Below are 23,255 nucleotides of genomic sequence, written 5' to 3'. Positions count from 1 at the left end.
AAGGCTCGCACGGCAAACAAGTGGAACAGGGGCCATTCGGCCCTTGTTAAATAGACCCATAAGTCTAAAATACTAGTATAAATAATGTGAATATCTGTAATCACAAACAAGCATATTAAAACAGCACTACATCCATCTTAAATGCCATTTACCTTATATGAGAAGAGATGTGAGCATGACTTGCTTCACATATAGGTCACAGACATTTTTTTTACAAATCTCCATCTAAAGAGATCAGCTTAAGACAGGGCTTAAATACAAACAAACTGGGCACCAGTGTACTACAGAGACTAAATGTATATATGAGCAGCCACCAATCAGCAGCCAAGTCTCAGCTCCTGAGCCTAATTAGATATGCTTTTTAACAAAAGATGTGTAAAACCACATACATGAGTAAGACAAATAAACTAAGTATGTTTTGATATCTCAGGATTGTTTAACTTAAATGAAAATATGTAGAATAACTTATTGCATGTGCTGGCACAAAAAGAGGCAGATATGTGTTTGTGGCTGAAGCACTTACAGATACAGCATAAGATGGCATACAGAGGCAGGTGAGATGTGTTTGAGGCTGGATCACTTACAGATACAGTATGAGCTGCATACAGAGGCAGGTGATATGTGTTTGAGGCTGGAGCACTTACAGATACAGTATGTGCTGCATACAGAGGCAGGTGATATGTGTTTGGGGCTGGAACACTTACAGATACAGTATGTGCTGCATACAGAGGCAGGTGATATGTGTTTGGGGCTGGAGCACTTACAGATACAGCATGTGCTGCATACACAGGCAGGTGATATGTGTTTGGGGCTGGAGCACTTACAGATACAGCATGTGCTGCATACAGAGGCAGGTGATATGTGTTTGGGGCTGGAACACTTACAGATACAGTATGAGCTGCATACAGAGGCAGGTGATATGTGTTTGGGGCTGGGGCACTTACAGAAACAGCATGGGCTGACATACAGAGGCAGGTGATATGTGTTGGGGCTGGAGCACTTACAGATACAGTATGTGTTGGCATACAGAGGCAGGTGATATGTGTTTGGGGCTGGAGCATTTACAGATACAGTATGTGCTGCATACAGAGGCAGGTGATATCTGCTTGGGGCTGGAGCACTTACAGATACAGCATGGGCTGACATACAGAGGCAGGTGATATGTGTTGGGGCTGGAGCACTTACAGATACAGTATGTGTTGGCATACAGAGGCAGGTGATATGTGTTTGGGGCTGGAGCACTTACAGATACAGTATGAGCTGCATACAGAGGCAGGTGATATGTGTTTGGGGCTGGAACATTTACAGATACAGTATGTGCTGCATACAGAGGCAGGTGATATGTGTTTGAGGCTGGAGCACTTACAGATACAGCATGGGCTGACATACAGAGGCAGGTGATATGTGTTTGAGGCTGGAGCACTTACAGATACAGCATGGGCTGACATACAGAGGCAGGTGATATGTGTTTGAGGCTGGAGCACTTACAGATACAGTATGTGCTGCATACAGAGGCAGGTGATATGTGTTTGAGGCTGGGGCACTTACAGATACAGCATGAGCTGGCATACAGAGGCAGGTGATATGTGTTTGGGGCTGGAGCACTTACAGATACAACATGAGCTGCATACAGAGGCAGGTGATATGTGTTTGGGGCTGGAGCACTTACAGATACAGCATGAGCTGCATACAGAGGCAGGTGATAAGTGATTGAGGCTGGAGCACTTACAGATACAGTATGTGCTGCATACAGAGGCAGGTGATATCTGCTTGGGGCTGGAGCACTTACAGATACAGTATGTGCTGGCATACAGAGGCAGGTGATATGTGCATGGGACTGGAGCACTTACAGATACAGTATGTGCTGGCATACAGAGGCAGGTGATATGTGTTGGGGCTGGAGCACTTACAGATACAGCATGAGCTGCATACAGAGGCAGGTGATATGTGTTTGAGGCTGGAGCACTTACAGATACAGCATGTGCTGCATACAGAGGCAGGTGATATGTGTTGGGGCTGGAGCACTTACAGATACAGCATGGGCTGACATACAGAGGCAGGTGATATGTGTTTGGGGCTGGGGCACTTACAGACACAGTATGTGTTGGCATACAGAGGCAGGTGATAAGTGTTTGAGGCTGGGGCACTTACAGATACAGCATGGGCTGACATACAGAGGCAGGTGATATGTGTTTGGGGCTGGGGCACTTACAGATACAGTATGTGTTGGCATACAGAGGCAGGTGATATGTGTTTGGGGTTGGAGCACTTACAGATACAGTATGTGCTGCATACAGAGGCAGGCAATATGTGTTTGAGGCTGGGGCACTTACAGATACAGCATGGGCTGACATACAGAGGCAGGTGATATGTGTTTGAGGCTGGAGCACTTACAGATACAGTATGTGTTGGCATACAGAGGCAGGTGATATGTGTTTGGGGTTGGAGCACTTACAGATACAGTATGAGCTGCATACAGAGGCAGGTGATATGTGTTTGGGGCTGGGGCACTTACAGATACAGCATGGGCTGACATACAGAGGCAGGTGATATGTGTTTGAGGCTGGGGCACTTACAGATACAGCATGGGCTGACATACAGAGGCAGGTGATATGTGTTTGAGGCTGGAGCACTTACAGATACAGTATGTGTTGGCATACAGAGGCAGGTGATATGTGTTTGGGGTTGGAGCACTTACAGATACAGTATGAGCTGCATACAGAGGCAGGTGATATGTGTTTGGGGCTGGAACACTTACAGATACAGCATATGTTGGCATACAGAGGCAGGTGATATGTGTTTGAGGCTGGAGCACTTACAGATACAGTATGAGCTGCATACAGAGGCAGGCAATATGTGTTTGAGGCTGGGGCACTTACAGATACAGCATGGGCTGACATACAGAGGCAGGTGATATGTGTTTGAGGCTGGAGCACTTACAGATACAGTATGTGCTGACATACAGAGGCAGGTGATATGTGTTTGGGGCTGGAACACTTACAGATACAGCATATGTTGGCATACAGAGGCAGGTGATATGTGTTTGAGGCTGGAGCACTTACAGATACAGTATGTGCTGCATACAGAGGCAGGTGATATGTGTTTGAGGGTGGGGCACTTACAGATACAGCATGAGCTGGAATACAGAGGCAGGTGATATGTGTTTGGGGTTGGAGCACTTACAGATACAGTATGAGCTGCATACAGAGGCAGGTGATATGTGTTTGGGGCTGGAACACTTACAGATACAGCATATGTTGGCATACAGAGGCAGGTGATATGTGTTTGAGGCTGGAGCACTTACAGATACAGTATGTGCTGCATACAGAGGCAGGTGATATGTGTTTGAGGCTGGAACACTTACAGATACAGTATGTGCTGCATACAGAGGCAGGTGATATGTGTCTGGGGTTGGAGCACTTACAGATACAGTATGTGCTGGCATACAGAGGCAGGTGATATGTGTTGGGGCTGGAGCACTTACAGATACAGCATGTGCTGCATACAGAGGCAGGTGATATGTGTTGGGGCTGGAGCACTTACAGATACAGCATGGGCTGACATACAGAGGCAGGTGATATGTGTTGGGGCTGGGGCACTTACAGACACAGTATGTGTTGGCATACAGAGGCAGGTGATATGTGTTTGAGGCTGGGGCACTTACAGATACAGCATATGTTGGCATACAGAGGCAGGTGATATGTGTTTGAGGCTGGAGCACTTACAGATACAGTATGAGCTGCATACAGAGGCAGGCAATATGTGTTTGAGGCTGGGGCACTTACAGATACAGCATGGGCTGACATACAGAGGCAGGTGATATGTGTTTGAGGCTGGAGCACTTACAGATACAGTATGTGTTGGCATACAGAGGCAGGTGATATGTGTTTGGGGTTGGAGCACTTACAGATACAGTATGAGCTGCATACAGAGGCAGGTGATATGTGTTTGGGGCTGGAACGCTTACAGATACAGCATATGTTGGCATACAGAGGCAGGTGATATGTATTGGGGCTGGAGCACTTACAGATACAGTATGTGTTGGCATACAGAGGCAGGTGATATGTGTTTGGGGTTGGAGCACTTACAGATACAGTATGAGCTGCATACAGAGGCAGGTGATATGTGTTTGGGGCTGGAACACTTACAGATACAGCATATGTTGGCATACAGAGGCAGGTGATATGTGTTTGAGGCTGGAGCACTTACAGATACAGTATGTGCTGCATACAGAGGCAGGTGATATGTGTTTGAGGCTGGAACACTTACAGATACAGTATGTGCTGCATACAGAGGCAGGTGATATGTGTCTGGGGTTGGAGCACTTACAGATACAGCATGAGCTGCATACAGAGGCAGGTGATATGTGTTTGAGGCTGGAACACTTACAGATACAGTATGTGCTGCATACAGAGGCAGGTGATATGTGTATGCGGCTGGAACACTTACAGATACAGTATGAGCTGCATACAGAGGCAGATATGTGTTTGAGGCTTGAGCACTTACAGATACAGTATGTGCTGCATACAGAGGCAGATATGTGTTTGAGGCTTGAGCACTTACAGATACAGTATGAGCTGGCATACATAGGCAGATGATATGTATTTGCGGCTGGAACTCTTACAGATACAGTATGTGCATGTACAAAGGTAGTTGACAGCCAGTGATAACTATAACCTGTGATGACACTGAAAGGGTATTTTCCTTAATGAGCAGCACATGCTATAGCTGTAACAAGACTTTGTTCTACCTGCGTCCAAAACCCAGCTTGGTGTGGAACAATGAAGGCAATGGTAGTAACTGAGGTAAACTTGTGTTGAGTTTAATTGCTTGTGGTGAGAAAGAACTCCTTAGGAATATCTACATCTCTGAAAAATATAGCAGCTCTTCTTTATTTATAAGCAAGGATAACAACAGTTTTATCTTAAAGGGACAGTCTACACCAGAATTTGTATTGTTTACAAAGATAGATAATCTCTTTATTACCCATATCTCAGTTGTGCATAACCAACATGGTTATATTAATATACTTTTTACCTCTGTGATTAACTTGTAATCTAAGCCTCTGCAGACTGCCCCCTTATCTCAGTGGTTTTGAAAGAGTTGCATTTTAGCCAATCAGTGCTGACTCATAAATAACTTTACGGGAGTGAGCACAAAGTTATATATATGACACACATAAACTTACACTGTTTAACGGTGAAAAACTGTCAAAATGCACTGAGATAAGAGATGGTCTTTAACGGCTTAGAAATCATTTTATGAGCCCAACTAAGTTTAGCTTTCAAAAAAGAATACCAAGATAACAAAACTGATGATACAAGTAAAGTTGACAGTTGTTTAAAATTGCATTATCTATCTGAATCAAGAAAGTTGTATTTTTACTTAATTGTCTACCGGTTTTAAAACCTCCTCAGGTTTCCTGAATTTCGGACTGAGATGTCCAGAACTGGGATCTGGGAAATCTGTTTACCTTAAATTTTATAGCAAAACAAACTGTGGCCTAGATTACGAGTTTTGCATTAGAGGCTGTGTGGTGCTAACGAGCAGTTTTCCCTCACCACTCACTTACCTACAGCGCTGGTATTACAAGTTTTCAGAAACCCGTCGTTAAAAGACAAGAAGTGAGTGTAGAGCAACATTTTGCTCATTACCGCACTCCAATACCAGCGGTGAGCTGGTCGTATGTGCTTGTGCAAGATTTCCCCATAGGAATCAACGGGGAGAGCCGGCTGAAAAAAAGTCTAATACCTGCAAAAAAGCAGCGTAAAACTCCTTAACGCAGCCCCATTAATTCCTATGGGGAAATAAAATTTATGTCTACACCTAACACCCTAACATGAACCCTGAGTCTAAACACCCCTAATCTTACACTTATTAACCCCTAATCTGCCGCCCCCGACATCGCCGACACTTGCATTATATTATTAACCCCTAACCTGCTGCTCCGTTACACCGCCACCACCTACATTATACTTATTAACCCCTAATCTGCTGCCCCCATCATCGCCAACACCTACATTATATTTATTAACCCCTGCCTTCCCCAATGACGCCTCAACCTACCTACTATTATTAACCCCTAATCTGCCAGCCCCTACGTCACCGCCACTATATTAAAGTTATTAACCCCTAAACCTAAGTCTAACCCTAACCCTAACACCCCCTAACTTAAATATAATAACAATAAATCTAAATAAATATTCCTATCGTTATCTAAATAATTCCTATTTAAAACTAAATAATTCCTATTTAAAACTATATACTTACCTGTAAAATAAACCCTAAGATAGCTACAATATAACTAATAGCTACATTGTATCTAGCTTAGGGTTTATTTTTATTTTACAGGCAAGTTTGTATTTATTTTAACTAGGTAGAATAGTTAGTAAATAGTTATTAACTATTTAATAACTATCTAGCTAAAATAAATACATAAGTACCTGTAAAATAAAACCTAACCTAAGTTACAATAACACCTAACTAAATTAAATACAATTACCTAAATTAAATTAGTTAAAGTATAAAAAAAAACCCACTAAATTACAGAAAATAAACAAATTACAGATATTTAAACTAATTACAACTAATCTAATAGCCCTGAAAAAGGCATTAGGTTAGGGACTTTGGGCTGCAATAGAGCTAACTGCCCTTTTAAGGGCAATGCCCATCCAAATGCCATTTTCAGGGCAATAAGGAGCTTAGGTTTTTTTAGATAGTATTTTATTTGGGAGGTTGGTTGTGTGGGTGGTGGGTTTTACTGTTGGGGGGGTTGTTTGTATTTTTTTTTTACAGGTAAAAGAGCCGATTACTTTGGGGCAATGCCCCGCAAAAGGCCCTTTTAAGGGCTATTGGTAGTTTAGGCAAGGGTTTTTTTTTATTTTGGGGGGGCTTTTTTATTTCAATAGGGCTATTATATTAGGTGTAATTAGTTTAAATATCTGTAATTTGGTGGGGGGGGTTGTACTTTAGCTAATTTAATTTAGGTGATTGTATTTATTTAGTAAATTTATTTAATTGTAGTGTGGTGTTAGGTGTTATTATAACTTAGGTTAGGTTTTATTTTACAGGTACTTTTGTATTTTAGCTAGGTAGTTAGTAAATAGTTAATAACTATTTAATAACTATTCTACCTAGTTAAAATAAATACAAACTTGCCTGTAAAATAAAAAAAAAAAACCTAAGCTAGCTACAATGTAACTATTAGTTATATTGTAGCTAGCTTAGGGTTTATTTTATAGGTAAGTATTTAGTTTTAAATAGGAATAATTTAGTTAATGATAGTAATATTTATTTATATTTATTTAAATTATATTTAAGTTAGTGGGTGTTAGGTTTAGGGTTAGACTTAGGTTTAGGGGTTAATAACTTTAATATAGTGGCGGCGACGTTGGGGCAGCAGATTAGGGGTTAATAAATGTAGGTTGGTGGCGGTGATATTAGGGACGGCAGATTAGGGGTTAATAATATTTAACTAATGTTTGCAAGGCGGGAGTGCGGCGGTTTAGGGGTTAATATGTTTATTATAGTGGCGGCGATGTTGGGGGCAGCAGATTAGGGGTTAAAAAGTGTAGGTAGGTTGCGGCGACATTGGGGATGGCAGATTAGGGGTTAATAAATATAATATAGGTGTCGGCGATGTTGGGGGCAGCAGATTAGGGGTTCATAAATATAATGTAGGTGGCGGCGGTGTCCGGAGCGGCAGATTAGGGGTTAAAATTTTTATTATAGTGTTTGCAATGCAGGAGGGCCTTGGTTTAGGAGTTAATATGTAGTTTATGGGTGTTAGTGTACTTTTTAGCACTTTAGTTATGAGCTTTATGCTACGGCGTTGTAGCGTAAAACTCATAACTACTGACTTTAGAATGCGTTAGGACTCTTGACGGGGTAGGGTGTACCGCACACTTTTTGGCCTCCCAGGACAGACTCGTAATACCGGCGCTATGAAAGTCCCATAGAAAAAAGTATTTATGAAGTTTATGTAAGTCGTTTTGTGGTAAGGCCAAAGAAGTGTGCGGTGCCCCTAAACCTTCAAGACTCGTAATACCAGCGGGCGTAAAAAAGCAGTGTTAGGACCTGTTAACACTGTTTTTTTACCCTAACGCACAACTCATAATCTAGCCGTGTGTATTCTGATCATTTAAAGTTTGTTTAAACATTTGGCCTACAATGATAAACTGTTCTGCCATTTACATGGTTTGTTTAGTGAGGATTTACAGGTATAATTTGTATGGTGATTTTAAAATACCATGCATTTTTGTAGCCTGCAGCCACTACTAATTGGATGATGTTTATGATTAAGTGCCAATAGTAAGCGCAAAACGCATAAGGATTTTTTGGGGGGCTTACTACCTTTGTATTTATAATTTATCAATAAAAGTTAAGTTTTATTATAATAAGAGTGCGGCTGGGTTTTTGTGCCTTTTGATGTTTACATTTTTCACACTAAGGCCTAGTTTTCATTGTAGTCGTAAACTGGTAGACATTAAATTAAAGTCTATTAGGATGTTTTATGTTACCACCAGTTTACACATTTTACAACAGCAGTGGAAACTAGGCCAAAGTTAAACAAATTCAAACTCTTTGAAATGCCCATAAGATGGCACTGTGTGATTACATAACATTAATACCGTCCCTGAAAACATTATTTAAGACATAATGCAGGAATTTAATTGAAGTCTAATTAAGTTTAGCATATCACAAATTACCACCCAGTAACTTGCAAAAGGAACTAAAAGCAAATGTTAAAGTTTTAAATTTGTGAGGCAAAATTGGCTACAATTCTTTGCTATGCAGTATACTCTTGAGATATCTGGTAGAAATGGGGTTAGTCCTGTGAATATTTTTCCCCATACAGCTGCTCCTTTCCAGTCCATTACCACATGAAACCATTGCATTCAACTTGCGTGGTTTATGGCTTCCTTTTATTTGGCATTACAATCCATTAGATGTGACACCAAAAAAAAGGTTTTCTGGTGAACTGACTACTATTTTTTTGGAAAAAACTGGGCTTGCATGCATTACAGAATGTCCTCAAGTTTGAAAGCTCAGTAAAGACCATGTAAAGACCCTGGGAATTTATTCTAATGTGAGTCACAGCAACCAGCTGAGGGTTTCATTAAAATAAGAATCAGTTTCTTATGTATTTATCATTAGGCATAACAGGAGTCCTGAAAAAATAAATAAAAAAAATATTGTCTTTCAAAAGACCTATTACATTTTGGGTGATGAGATAGTGGTTAAAGGGACATGCCACCCACATTTTTTCTTTTATGATTTAGAAAGAAAATGCAATTATAAACATCTTTCTAATTTACTTATATTATCTAATTTGTTTTATTCTCTTGATATTCTTTGATGAAAAGCATATCTAGATATGATCACTAGCTGCTGATTGGTTGCTGCACAAAGAAGCCTCATGTGATTGGCTCACCATGTGCATTGCTTTTTCTTCAGCTAAGAATATCTAGAAAATGAAGCAAAATAAATAATGGAAGTAAATTGTAATGCTGTTTAACTTTCTATTCTCTATCTGAATCACGAAAGAAAGATTTTGGGTTTAGTGGCCCTTTAATCTTGAGAGAATTCTAAAGAGACATAAATGATGTTCTCTAAATTAGGGCTGCAACAACTTATCAGTAAGATTGATCATATAAAAAGTTGTCAATGACTCTCATTATCGATTGGTTAGTTGCACGGACCAGCTGCTTCACTCCAATGAACTTCTGCACGTTGTATTGTGCAAAAAATTGTGTTTATAAAAAAAATTCTATCCAATTAAGGGCCAGATTACGAGTGGAGCGCTATTTAGCAATTTTGCTAGTGCGCTAATAGTAAACTTTTCGCGTGTTTCGGGTTGCGCTGGTATTACGAGTTTAAAGTTAAAAGTTATTGCGCTTGCGATACGTCGAAGCATGCAAAAACTCACGCGCAAACCTGATCGCATATTCTCATGTGCGCTAAACTGACATGAATATCTAAATATTTCACATACCAATGTCCTGCACATAGCAGAATATGTTCTATTTCTTTAAAGTAAATCCTTTTTTTATATAAATCGGATGTTTTTTTGGTATAATATATAGATATATATATAGGAGTATCTATTTATAAATACTTAGAACTTATTCTGCTATGTGCAGAACATTGAACCATGAAATATTTACAGTAAGGGCCAGATTACAAGTGGAGCTAATGTGTGCTGGTATTACGAGTTGACAGCAATGTGAACTCATTGACTAGAGGGATTATGAGATTAACCTCAATAATATACTTTTAAAATATATTCAGTGTTTGATGTCCCTATTTAATACAAATGAAAATATGAAGGGGGCGGAGAAAGCCGCTGAGCAAGATAGCTGCACTAGTGAGGAGCTCTGACAAACGTTTTAAATTAAAGTTTATTTAACCGGCCAAATTTGGCTAAAACTTCCACAAAACCCACTCCTGGGACAGTTAGAGGTTAGCGAGCACTGGCAAGAGATTTTTGGACCCTAAATTTAGGCACTTTTGGTCCTCATTGCTGCCAGGAGGTTGGCGGTCAGCCATCTTACTGTGGGACATTTTCCGTAGCCTAGCCGTTTCCACCTCCACAACCTCGGAGGGTCGGGGCTCCGCTCCGAGGTGTCTGTGGAGTTCTGCTGCTGAGTCTAAGAGCCAAGACTACGCCGAGGTTCACGGCGCCTACAGCTTCCCGCCACCGCTCCCCAAGAAACAAGCCTGAGACCGCAAGGAGTTCCGGTGGGCCGACTACAGGCCTCAAGAAAAGCCAGCGCACTGCACTGACCTGGGCGTTGAAGTAGCCGGGGGTCGGACGACAGGACCCTCACAGCCCAGTTGGAGCCAGAAGAGATCTCCCGCCTCTCATCACTGCTGCCCGGAGGGTCGGGGCTCCGCTCCGGAGCAGCAGTTTACATTTGGCTGCAATCTACTGGGTGCCAATTAAGCGGCCACTTACCTCCGGAATCCCCCTCTGGCACCGGGACTGTGTTAGTGCTGCTGCCCTACTGACCACGGAGGCTGGTCCGGGCAGGTTGCTGAGGAGTGCCTGGGGGGTAGAAAAGTTTGAAACGCCAAGTGCGCCATAATTGCAGTGGCGCGAACACTCGCCCTTTTGGGGCCTGAGCTCCTTGCTCCATTCGGGACCTTCAGCAGCGGAGAGACAAACACTTTGGGCAGCAAGGGTAAGAACCAACTTGTTAAAGTGAAGTAACTGCATGCACTTACCCGGTGACTTTTTAAGCCTTCCCCTTGCTATGCTGCATTGATCATCAGGGTTGGGGCAAACACCCAGAGCCTCACCTCAGGTTATAGGAGTGTGACACCCTAGAGTCCCTGTACATCTGGCCACTGTATATTTGAATTTCTAATTGGGTGCCCCTGAGAACTTTGGAGCACATACTTCTGAATCTAATCACCCCGGAACCTCACAACTACTCCCACTCTTTATGTCAGGCCGCAGCCTTGTGCACTTGCTAGGGGTTAGCTTTGAAGTGAACTCAGATACACCCTACCCTAAGCTGTGAGCCACACTAAATATCCCTGTTTCTGCAACTTTCTCTAAGGCCATACTTCAATAACAACAACAATAAAAAAACCAAAAAAAAAACAAACAAACAAAAAAAACAAATCTTTTTGCTGGAACTGTCCCTGGGCCTTATGGGATAGCTCTGCATGGACTTAAAGTTACACTTGCAACGCAGTAGGCTGATGTGCAGCCCAGGTGCCCCTGAATAATACCCTTGGGGTGTAGTGTGATTGAAATATAACATTATCAAAAGCTGCTGCGCCAGCTCAGGTGCTCTGTAATTTTTAAATAATTCAGAGTGTAGTGTCTTTATATAACTTGTACTTTTTCCAACAGAACGTGTGGTCCCCCTTTACTTAGATCTCAGTTACTCTTGCTTTGGCTGCCTGCACTTATTTGAAGCCTCCTAAGTTAATAGAGAAAGCAAATTTGGCTTCTCGTCCTGTGCATCTGCCAGCAGGGGAAACTGTTACATGTATTTTTGCTGATGAGTCTATCTGTCTATCTGTGTGTTAATCTTTCTCTTATTGAATCCCCCTTTGGACTCCCCCTTTCCGGCCCGCTCACGTGGGCTGGTCACTTCCACTCTCCTTTTACCCTTCCTTAGGGTCGTATCCCCCCTTCCCTGAGTCCGAAGGGGGTACCTCTTTCAAGGTATATATAGGTACCTCACTGTTAGTAAAGGGTAAATTGCATAAGGCGCCTGCCTGGCCTCCTTCTCCACTTGAGTCGGCTCTCTCAGATAGATATTGCATTCTGCAGGGTAGAATTCTGCCCATAAGTGTCACTATGGGGAGATAGAGGTTTCAGTTAGGCGTCTGGCCCTACTCCGTTATGTAATACTATTGTGCATGTGAATTTTCTCCTTTTTTACTGTCAGCCTGTCGGGTCCACAAATCTCCTTAACAACATCTAATCTAAGCTCATTTGTTCAGTATATGGTACCCACCCTCCACATGAAAATGCCCCATACTTCCAGGAGACATCCAAAAATGCCAGGATCGGTTAAAAAAACGGTCCTGGGCCATTTCACGCAACTATCTAAAGAGCAGATCGAAGACTCTAACGAAGGTCAGAGTGACTCTGAGTCGCTGGGGGATGGTTCCCAACCTGACCTTATGCCACCTGTCAGACCACAGCATCTCATCACGGAAGCCACCCTTAAAAAAATGTTTGCAAACCAAACTCTTTCCATAACCAAGGAAATCCAGCGCAACCACGCTGAACTCCGCAAGGACATTTCAGAGATTGGCGGTAGGGTGGACTCCCTGGAAAGAAAACAGGATGATCTTGCTACCGACCACACAAATTTGCTGTCCTACTCAGAATCCCTTGCGGAACAGATCAGTCAGCTGGAGTTTAAACTTGCTGACGTGGAAGATAGGGCACACAGAAACAATGTCAGGTTTCGAGGAATACCAGAGGATGTCCAACCTGCCGAGATTCAAAACTACTTAAAAGATCTTTTCAAAGACCTTCTTGGTCCAACGGAGGGGCTGACTGACACCATGGAAAGAGCCCATAGAGCCTTGCGCCCTAGAACTGTCTCACAGGAGAAACCGAGAGACATCGTAGTCTGCTTCCATAGCTTTCTTTTCAAAGACAGACTTATGCAGGCGGCCTTTCGGAAGCCACAGGTCTCGGAGCGGTTTAAAGACATCCAGCTGCTGCCTGATCTATCCGCGCACACTCTGCAGCACCGAAGATACTTCCAGCCAGTCACACTGATCCTTCGCAGGGAGAATATTAAATACAGGTGGGGTTACCCAACTAAACTAATAATAACAAAGGATAACAAAACATTCACAGTGACTTCTCTCCCTCAAGGGACTTCTCTCCTTGTGCAATGGGGTCTTATGTCAGATGACCCGAGAGGCCCTCCCACTTCTAGCTGTAAGCTAAGAGTCTGTTAAGGAGCAAAGACCCAAGAGGTTGAAAACACAACAGCCTCAGGATACAACCCAACAGGAGCCTTTGTCCTCCTGAAATCTGAGCTTGACTATGATCTCATACTACAGGCCCGACATGATAGAATGTACTTAACTCTACTCATCTTCCTTTTTGTTGCTATACTAATTTGACACGGAGTAGGGCCTGTACTGTTTGAAATATGTCATTCTCTGATTATATGTAGCCAAATTCAACTGTTTCATGTTAGGCATATGTGTTCATATTGTTACGTTATGTTTGGGTTACGCCCCACTTGGGGCCCAGAGGTTGACAAATGTTCCTACCTTAGTTTACCCTTCCACTATCTGTTCATTTTGCTAATGGAGTGGGGCTGGACCTTCCAGCTCCTCCGCTCACACACTTGCTCTTACCTAGGTGGACTATTTCCACCTGTACTGTCGGTACATTTCTGCCTTATGTGTTGTCTAATTCCCTTCCTATCCTATACAGTCCATGTACACTACCTACCCGGGCTTTGCCCTAAGCCCCCCAGCCATCCCTCCTGCCCCTGCCCATCCACTCCCCAGAGATAGAAGCTGAAAATGAACCGTTTAAGAAACTTCACACATAACTCTAGAGGCTTAAACTCTTCCTTTCAAACGGAGCTTACTTACCCATATGCTTAACCACCACAACCCCGACATTGTATTTCTGCAAAAAAACACATTGGCTGTCCGACGCTCCTCACAGATTCTACTCACGCTCATACACGACCATAGAGTGCTCTCCGTTTACAAAAAAAAGTACGAGGGACAGCAGTCATGATCCACAGGAGAGTAGAATATGAGGAAATTCAGGTACTAAAAGACCCCCAGGCTAGGTTCACTATAGTAGTTTGCAAACTAGATCATGTCACACATACCCTAGTTTCTATATACTTGCCCAACTCTCACCAGCATGCATGTCTTAGGAAAATTCTGCGATTAATTGATCAACACAAACAGGGTAGAGTCATAATAGCAGGGGACTACAACATGATCTGGGACACTAAAATGGACAAGACCCTATCCCCGACTAAGACCTCGTCCCAACTGACTCTCCTCTCCACACGATTTAGATCTATTATGTCTGAATTTGGGTACTATGACATTTGGAGATCGTTACACTCTACAGACAGGGATTTCACCCACTACTCCCAGGCACACAAAACCTATTCCAGGTTGGACCATATCTTTTGCTCGGTGATGACCTTAGACTCAGTTCTCCATTCTAATATCCCCCTCTGTTCATGGTCAGATCATGACCCAGTCCTGGCGGACTTACGCACCAGTGACCCCTGTTCCTATAAAAGTAAGTGGTCCCTTCCGTGCAATATCTTAGCAGACACTCCCTTTAGGGAAGAATTACGTAGAGATCTTATAGAACTCATCCAACTTAATGATAACGGACAGACCATGGACGACACACTTTGGGGAGCCATTAAGGCGGTAATCAGAGGCTATATCATCCGTAAGCAAGCCCGACTCAGGAAACTGGCAGGACTTACCTTAGCCCAAGCTCATTGTAAACTTAGACTACTTGAATCCACTAACCGAGCCAACATTACAGATGCACTGATTGCCCAGATCTCAGCCGTGCGTTCGTATATCAACCACCTAGAACTGCGTCGTACCCAAGAGAATCTTATAAAACTTAAGCAGTTATTTTATTATAAAGGCAACAGAGCAGACACCATGTTAGCACACAAATTGCGCCAGCGGAATAGCACATCTCACATACACCAAATCCTGTACAACAGCAAGACCCACAGACTCCCCTCACAGATAGGAGACTGTTTCTCAGACTACTATTCCAAACTCTACAACATCAAGAATACCGAAAACAAAACTCCTGCCTCTACACAACAGATTAGACAATTCCTTGACTCGCTAAACCTTCCGTCTTTAACGTCGGAACAACAAGAGTCTCTGACCAATCCGGTTACCCAGTTGGAAATTAAGCAGGTTATTCAGCGTCTCAAACCCCTTAAAGCCCCTGGTCCAGACGGATTCCCCGCACAGTTCTACAAAACCTACAGCCAAGAACTGATGCCGCTGCTCCTTAGGTTTTTTAGCACAGCTAGACAAGAAGGAAGATTTAAGCAAGAATTCTTAGAAGCTGAGATTATTATGATCCCTAAGCCAAATAAAGACCCCTCACTTTGCCCCAACTATAAACCCATCTCGCTAATAAACGTGGACATTAAAATATATTCCAAGCTGCTAGCCAACCCGAATATGCAAACTTCTACCCAACCTAATCAACCCAGACCAAGTAGGGTTTATACATGGTCGTGAAGGCCCAGATAACACTAGGCGTCTTATCAACATTGTTTGCGAATTGACAAGAATGAACAAGCACTTCTCGGTTATCTCTCTAGATGCTGAGAAGACTTTTGATAGAGTCAGATGGAGTTACCTCTGGGAGACTCTCAACGCCTTCAAGTTTCCCTCTGACATATGCCTCGCGATTCAAGCCTTATACTCCAGTCCCACAGCAGTGGTCAGGGGCGTAGGGTTCCAATCGACCCCATTCCCCATTTTCAATGGTACGAGGCAGGGTTGCCCACTTTCCCCGCTTTTGTTTGCTCTGGCAATCGAGCCACTCGCTGAAACAATACGTACCGATACGGGCTTAGAGGGAATCACGCTCTCTGGCTCCAAACACAACATCACCTTGTTTGCAGACAATGTTACGGTGTTTTCTGCAGATCCGCTTCGTACAATCCCTAGACTCCTGGAAATACTTGAGGCCTTTGGCTCTCTTTCTTTCTATAAGCTTAACGCCCCCAAAACAGAAATCTACTGGTGGGGTTATCCCCAAAACTATGTTACGGACCTTCAAAGGAAGTTTGATTTCAAATGGTCTAACAAATGGGTTACCCACCTTGGAGTTAAAATCTCTAATAACTTGAAGCAGATGGTCAAGGATAACTACCTATCCCTGCTGGCGGATTTACGTGTGTTAAAAAATGTTTGGGACCACAAGAACATCTCTTGGATGGGCCGCATAGCTTCCCTTAAGATGTCGTTTCTCCCTCGGCTCACCTATCTGTTTAGATGTCTCCCGATTAGAATACCTACTCACTTTCTACTACAATTTCAAAGTGAGTGCACAAAATTTATTTGGCAGAATAAGACTCCCAGAATAGCTCATAAAACCCTACAGTTTCCCATCCAGTCGGGGGGACTGGCTTCCCCGTCTATAGTTAAGTATTATGAGGGAGCCATGCTCACGCATATCTCTCAATGGGGGGTGCTCCAATCACAAGATAAGTGGAGAGACATTGAACAAGCCTCACTACCCTTTGACATTTACATAAAGGATCTAATCTGGACCCCAGTCCATAGTCGTAGAACCTTAAACATTTATAATCTTGTAGTTCTGGAGTGCCTGGCAATTTGGGATAAGATTCGGCATTGCAATCTGATTGCACCTCATCCCTCCCCAATCACTTCTGTCTCAGGCCTTCACACAGGCCTCGCGGAAACACACCCCAACACGTGGGCTCGAATAGGTGTAAAACAAGTTTCAGACTTTTGGTCAGGGTCCAGCAGTGATGGATATATCTCGCTGTCTCAGGACAGACCCCGGGAAGACATCCCGTCCTACCTCCACTTCCAACTTACTAGAATTAAGAGTTTCCTCTCTAGCTGGGGATTCCTCCCCACCGCTCCCCGACAGCTTACCCCATGAGAGTCTGTGTGGAAAGGAGGACGTAGACTCCACAAGCCTCTCTCAAGGTACTACGGTCTGCTTGAGGGCTCCGTACCCCCCGACCTGGCGCCACACTTGCTTAAGTGGGATGCTATTCTTCACACTCGTATCTCTGTAAACGCTTGGCAGGGGTCTCTCACCCTAACTAAAAAATCATTGCATTGTGTAACAATATTCGAAACTCACTACAAAATCATCTCTCAATGGTATCTGGTCCCCGCGTGGCTGTCCAAAATGTTTCCAATGTCTTCACCACAATGTTGGAGGGACTGCGGTTCCCATGGCGATATGCTCCACATATGGTGGGAATGCCCAAGGCTAACTCCCCTGTGGAATACGTGCTTCTGTACTCTGTCTGCTCTCAGGATCCCGTTGCCTAAAAGCCCCGCCACGGCACTCCTCCACCTAAACTTGCACATTCTCCCCAAACATCAGCAGATTTTCTGTGTTTACCTCCTGTCATCAGTTAAAACTAATATTGCCAGATGCTGGAAGAAAGCCTCTCCCCCTAGATGGTCTGATATCCTCAAAATAATGACCTACTTACACACTATGGAAAAAGATATATACTATAGTTTGTCCAGTCAGCCCAAACCATTTCAAACAGGTTGATTCCGTCCAGACACACACGACACTACATGGTCACCCCAGGTTAGTGTCTAAGGGATCACGCCTCTGCCATCTCAGACGATCCCCGGTGGTGACTCCCCCCTTTCACCCCCTCTTCCCCCCCATTGGTGTGTGCCCCCCTCCCCCCCCTCCCACCCCCCTTAATAACTATTCTGAAATGTACCGACTTCACTCTCTGATCCTCGAATGTATCAGTTGCATGTTTCAGATTTGTATTCCTATTTATATGATGTGTACCACAGTGTGCAGGGGTCCTGCGAGTCCCCAATTGTTGTTATATATTGTTTAAAATGAATAAAAATTATTCAAAAAAAAAATAAAAAATATGAAAACCAGGAATCACTGCTCTCTTCAAATTCAAAATAAAATAATTGAATCCTAATGTCACTATCCAAAACCAATGTTGTTACTATTGACTCTCAAATAACAATATTGATATAAAACTGCCAACCCTTGCTTACACTGTGATTTTCATTAAATATAACCAGCACGAATATTAAGAAGCAAGGCACAGATTAAGAACTAGATAACAGTGTGTGCATGTATATAAAATAATAAAAAAAAACGTAGGAACCAAAAAAGTTAAAATTCCCTGATATTAAAGGGGCAGTAAACCTAGAAAATAATGTTATATAATTCTGCACATAGTGCAGAATTATATAACATTATCTTAGCCAAACTTTATTCAACATAATATTTCCGGTGAAATTTGATTAAAAAAAAAAGAGGGGTTTTCAGACCGCTGCTCTTGCTCTACTGAGCGGCTCTGGTTTTCCCCCTTAGTGCATCTGGGCAGCTGTCTAGTCACAGCCCGGCCCGATCGCGCCATTACACTCAATGCAGCTTGCTCCTGCTCTGTTTGATAGCGGGAGCGAGCTGCATTGAGTGTAATGGCGTGAAAAACCCTCTTTTTTTTTAATCAAATTTCCCCGGCAATATTATGTTGAATAAAGTTTTGGCTAAGATAATGTTATATAATTCTGCACTATGTGCAGAATTATATAACATTATTTTCTAGGTTTACTGCCCCTTTATGTACCTGGCTGCAAGTATTTGTAAAGCCTTAGTCTAATCAATAACTCAACCCAAATGTTAGAAGTAAGGTCTGCATATTCTTGTTCGCATCATCTGAAATTTCCATGAGCCAACCAATGCAGGGTGACAACTCTATTTTGTTAGTAGCAAATAATATAAATATTTATTTTTTTACAGAACTTTTCACAAGACTAGCTAGTGATCCTAAGAACTCTAATGTAGCCAATACTCACTACAAATAGTACCTTAGCACTGCAAAACAATTTTCATCTGTGTAAATATTTAAAAGTTAAATTTGACTGACCCAAAGGCATCTCTAACTAGATAGATAGATAGAGAGAGAAAGAGCAAGAGAGAGAGAGAGAGAGAGAGAGAGAGAGAAAGAGCAAGAGAGAAAGAGAGAGAGAGAGAGAGAGAGAGAGAGAGAGAGAGAGAGAGAGAGAGAGAGAAAAGAGAAAGAAAGAGAGAGAGAGAAGAGAAAGAAAGAGAGAGAGAGAAGAGAAAACAGAATTTATGTTTACCTGATAAATTACTTTCTCCAACGGTGTGTCCGGTCCACGGCGTCATCCTTACTTGTGGGATATTCTCTTCCCCAACAGGAAATGGCAAAGAGCCAGCAAAGCTGGTCACATGATCCCTCCTAGGCTCCGCCTACCCCAGTCATTCGACCGACGTTAAGGAGGAATATTTGCATAGGAGAAACCATATGATACCGTGGTGACTGTAGTTAAAGAAAATAAATTATCAGACCTGATTAAAAAACCAGGGCGGGCCGTGGACCGGACACACCGTTGGAGAAAGTAATTTATCAGGTAAACATAAATTCTGTTTTCTCCAACATAGGTGTGTCCGGTCCACGGCGTCATCCTTACTTGTGGGAACCAATACCAAAGCTTTAGGACACGGATGAAGGGAGGGAGCAAATCAGGTCACCTAAATGGAAGGCACCACGGCTTGCAAAACCTTTCTCCCAAAAATAGCCTCAGAAGAAGCAAAAGTATCAAACTTGTAAAATTTGGTAAAAGTGTGCAGTGAAGACCAAGTCGCTGCCCTACATATTTGATTAACAGAAGCCTCGTTCTTGAAGGCCCATGTGGAAGCCACAGCCCTAGTGGAAGGAGCTGTGATCCTTTCAGGAGGCTGCCGTCCGGCAGTCTCGTAAGCCAATCTGATGATGCTTTTAGTCCAAAAAGAGAGAGAGGTAGAAGTTGCTTTTTGACCTCTCCTTTTACCAGAATAAACAACAAACAAGGAAGATGTTTGTCTAAAATCCTTTGTAGCATCTAAATAGAATTTTAGAGCGCGAACAACATCCAAATTGTGCAACAAACGTTCCTTCTTCGAAACTGGTTTCGGACACAGAGAAGGCACGACTATCTCCTGGTTAATGTTTTTGTTAGAAACAACTTTTGGAAGAAAACCAGGTTAGTACGTAAAACCACCTTATCTGCATGGAACACCAGATAAGGAGGAGAACACTGCAGAGCAGATAATTCTGAAACTCTTCTAGCAGAAGAAATTGCAACCAAAAACAAAACTTTCCAAGATAATAACTTAATATCAACAGAATGTAAGGGTTCAAACGGAACCCCCTGAAGAACTGAAAGAACTAAGTTGAGACTCCAAGGAGGAGTCAAAGGTTTGTAAACAGGCTTGATTCGAACCAGAGCCTGACAAAGGCTTGAACATCTGGCACAGCTGCCAGCTTTTTGTGAAGTAACACAGACAAGGCAGAAATCTGTCCCATCAAGGAACTTGCAGATAATCCTTTTACCAATCCTTCTCGAAGGAAGGATAGACTCTTAGGAATCTTAACCTTGTCCCAAGGGAATCCTTTAGATTCACACCAACAGATATATTTTTTCCAAATTTTGTGGTAAATTTTTCTAGTTACAGGCTTTCTGGCCTGAACAAGAGTATCAATAACAGAATCTGAGAACCCTCGCTTTGATAAGATCAAGCGTTCAATCTCCAAGCAGTCAGCTGGAGTGGGACCAGATTCGGATGTTCGAACGGACCTTGAACAAGAAGGTCTCGTCTCAAAGGTAGCTTCCATGGTGGAGCCGATGACATATTCACCAGATCTGCATACCAAGTCCTGCGTGGCCACGCAGGAGCTATCAAGATCACCGACGCCCTCTCCTGATTGATCCTGGCTACCAGCCTGGGGATGAGAGGAAACGGCGGGAATACATAGGCTAGTTTGAAGGTCCAAGGTGCTACTAGTGCATCTACTAGAGTCGCCTTGGGATCCCTGGATCTGGACCCGTAGCAAGGAACCTTGAAGTTCTGACGAGAGGCCATCAGATCCATGTCTGGAATGCCCCACAGTTGAGTGATTTGGGCCAAGATTTCCGGATGGAGTTCCCACTCCCCCGGATGCAATGTCTGACGACTCAGAAAATCCGCTTCCCAATTTTCCACTCCTGGGATATGGATTGCAGACAGGTGGCAGGAGCGAGTCTCCGCCCATTGAATGATTCTGGTCACTTCTTCCATCGCCGGGGAACTCCTTGTTCCCCCCTGATGGTTGATGTACGCAACAGTCGTCATGTTGTCTGATTGAAACCGTATGAACTTGGCCCTCGCTAGCTGAGGCCAAGCCTTGAGAGCATTGAATATCGCTCTCAGTTCCAGAATATTTATCGGTAGAAGAGATTCTTCCCGAGACCAAAGACCCTGAGCTTTCAGGGATCCCCAGACCGCGCCCCAGCCCATCAGACTGGCGTCGGTCGTGACAATGACCCACTCTGGTCTGCGGGAGGTCACCCCTTGTGACAGGTTGTCCAGGGACAGCCACCAACGGAGTGAGTCTCTGGTCCTCTGATTTACTTGTATCTTCGGAGACAAGTCTGTATAGTCCCCATTCCACTGACTGAGCATACACAGTTGTAATGGTCTTAGATGAATGCGCGCAAAAGGAACTATGTCCATTGCCGCTACCATCAAACCTATCACTTCCATGCACTGCGCTATGGAAGGAAGAGGAACGGAATGAAGTATCCGACAAGAGTTTAGAAGTTTTGTTTTTCTGGTCTCTGTCAGAAAAATCCTCATTTCTAAGGAGTCTATTATTGTTCCCAAGAAGGGAACTCTTGTCGACGGAGATAGAGAACTCTTTTCCACGTTCACTTTCCATCCGTGAGATCTGAGAAAGGCCAGGACTATGTCCGTGTGAGCCTTTGCTTGAGGAAGGGACGACGCTTGAATCAGAATGTCGTCCAAGCAAGGTACTACAGCAATGCCCCTTGGTCTTAGCACCGCCAGAAGGGACCCTAGTACCTTTGAGAAAATCCTTGGAGCAGTGGCTAATCCGAAAGGAAGCGCCACGAACTGGTAATGCTTGTCCAGGAATGCGAACCTTAGGAACCGATGATGTTCCTTGTGGACAGGAATATGTAGATACGCATCCTTTAAATCCACCGTGGTCAAGAATTGACCTTCCTGGATGGAAGGATTGTTCGAATGGTTTCCATTTTGGACGATGGAACCTTGAGAAACTTGTTTAGGATCTTGAGATCTAAGATTGGTCTGAACGTTCCCTCTTTTTTGGGAACTACGAACAGATTGGAGTAGAACCCCATCCCTCGTTCTCTTAATGGAACAGGATGAATCACTTCCAGAAGATAACCTTGGGAGACTATTTCTAGCGCCCAAGGATCCAGAACATCTCTTGCCCAAGCCTGAGTGAAGAGAGAGAGTCTGCCCCCCACCAAATCCGGTCCCGGATCGGGGGCCCGCATCTCATGCTGTCTTGGGAGCAGTGGCAGGTTTCTTGGCCTGCTTTCCTTTGTTCCAGCCTTGCATAGGTCTCCAGGCTGGATTGGCTAGAGAAGTATTACCCTCCTGCTTAGAGGACGTAGCACTTGGGGCTGGTCCGTTTCTGCGAAAGGGACGAAAATTAGGTTTATTTTTGGCCTTGAAAGACCTATCCTGAGGAAGGGCGTGGCCCTTGCCCCCAGTGATATCAGAGATAATCTCTTTCAAGTCAGGGCCAAACAGTGTTTTCCCCTTGAAAGGAATGTCAAGCAATTTGTTCTTGGAAGACGCATCCGCTGACCAAGACTTTAACCAAAGCGCTCTGCGCGCCACAATAGCAAACCCAGAATTTTTCGCCGCTAACCTAGCCAATTGCAAGGTGGCGTCTAGGGTGAAAGAATTAGCCAATTTAAGAGCACGAATTCTGTCCATAATCTCCTCATAAGAAGAAGAATTACTAATAATCGCCTTTTCTAGCTCATCGAACCAGAAACACGCGGCTGTAGTGACAGGGACAATGCATGCAATTGGTTGTAGAAGGTAACCTTGCTGAACAAACATCTTTTTTAGCAAACCTTCTAATTTTTTATCCATAGGATCTTGGAAAGCACAACTATCTTCTATGGGTATAGTGGCGCGCTTGTTTAGAGTAGAAACC

The 23,255-nt window shown here is 43.4% G+C and overlaps 1 protein-coding gene across 2 annotated transcripts in view; it reads right to left on the bottom strand.

Moving 5' to 3' along the window:
- The window catches only part of RIMS1 (regulating synaptic membrane exocytosis 1), an 831,266-nt gene that overhangs the window by 615,433 nt on the left and 192,578 nt on the right, over window positions 1-23,255 (bottom strand). The window lies entirely within an intron of this gene.

Source organism: Bombina bombina, chromosome 4, assembly GCF_027579735.1.
Source record: "Bombina bombina isolate aBomBom1 chromosome 4, aBomBom1.pri, whole genome shotgun sequence".
Lineage (NCBI taxonomy): Eukaryota > Metazoa > Chordata > Amphibia > Anura > Bombinatoridae > Bombina > Bombina bombina.
The sequence above is the reverse complement of the archived record's forward strand: the minus strand, read 5'-3'. Positions and strand labels throughout refer to the sequence as shown.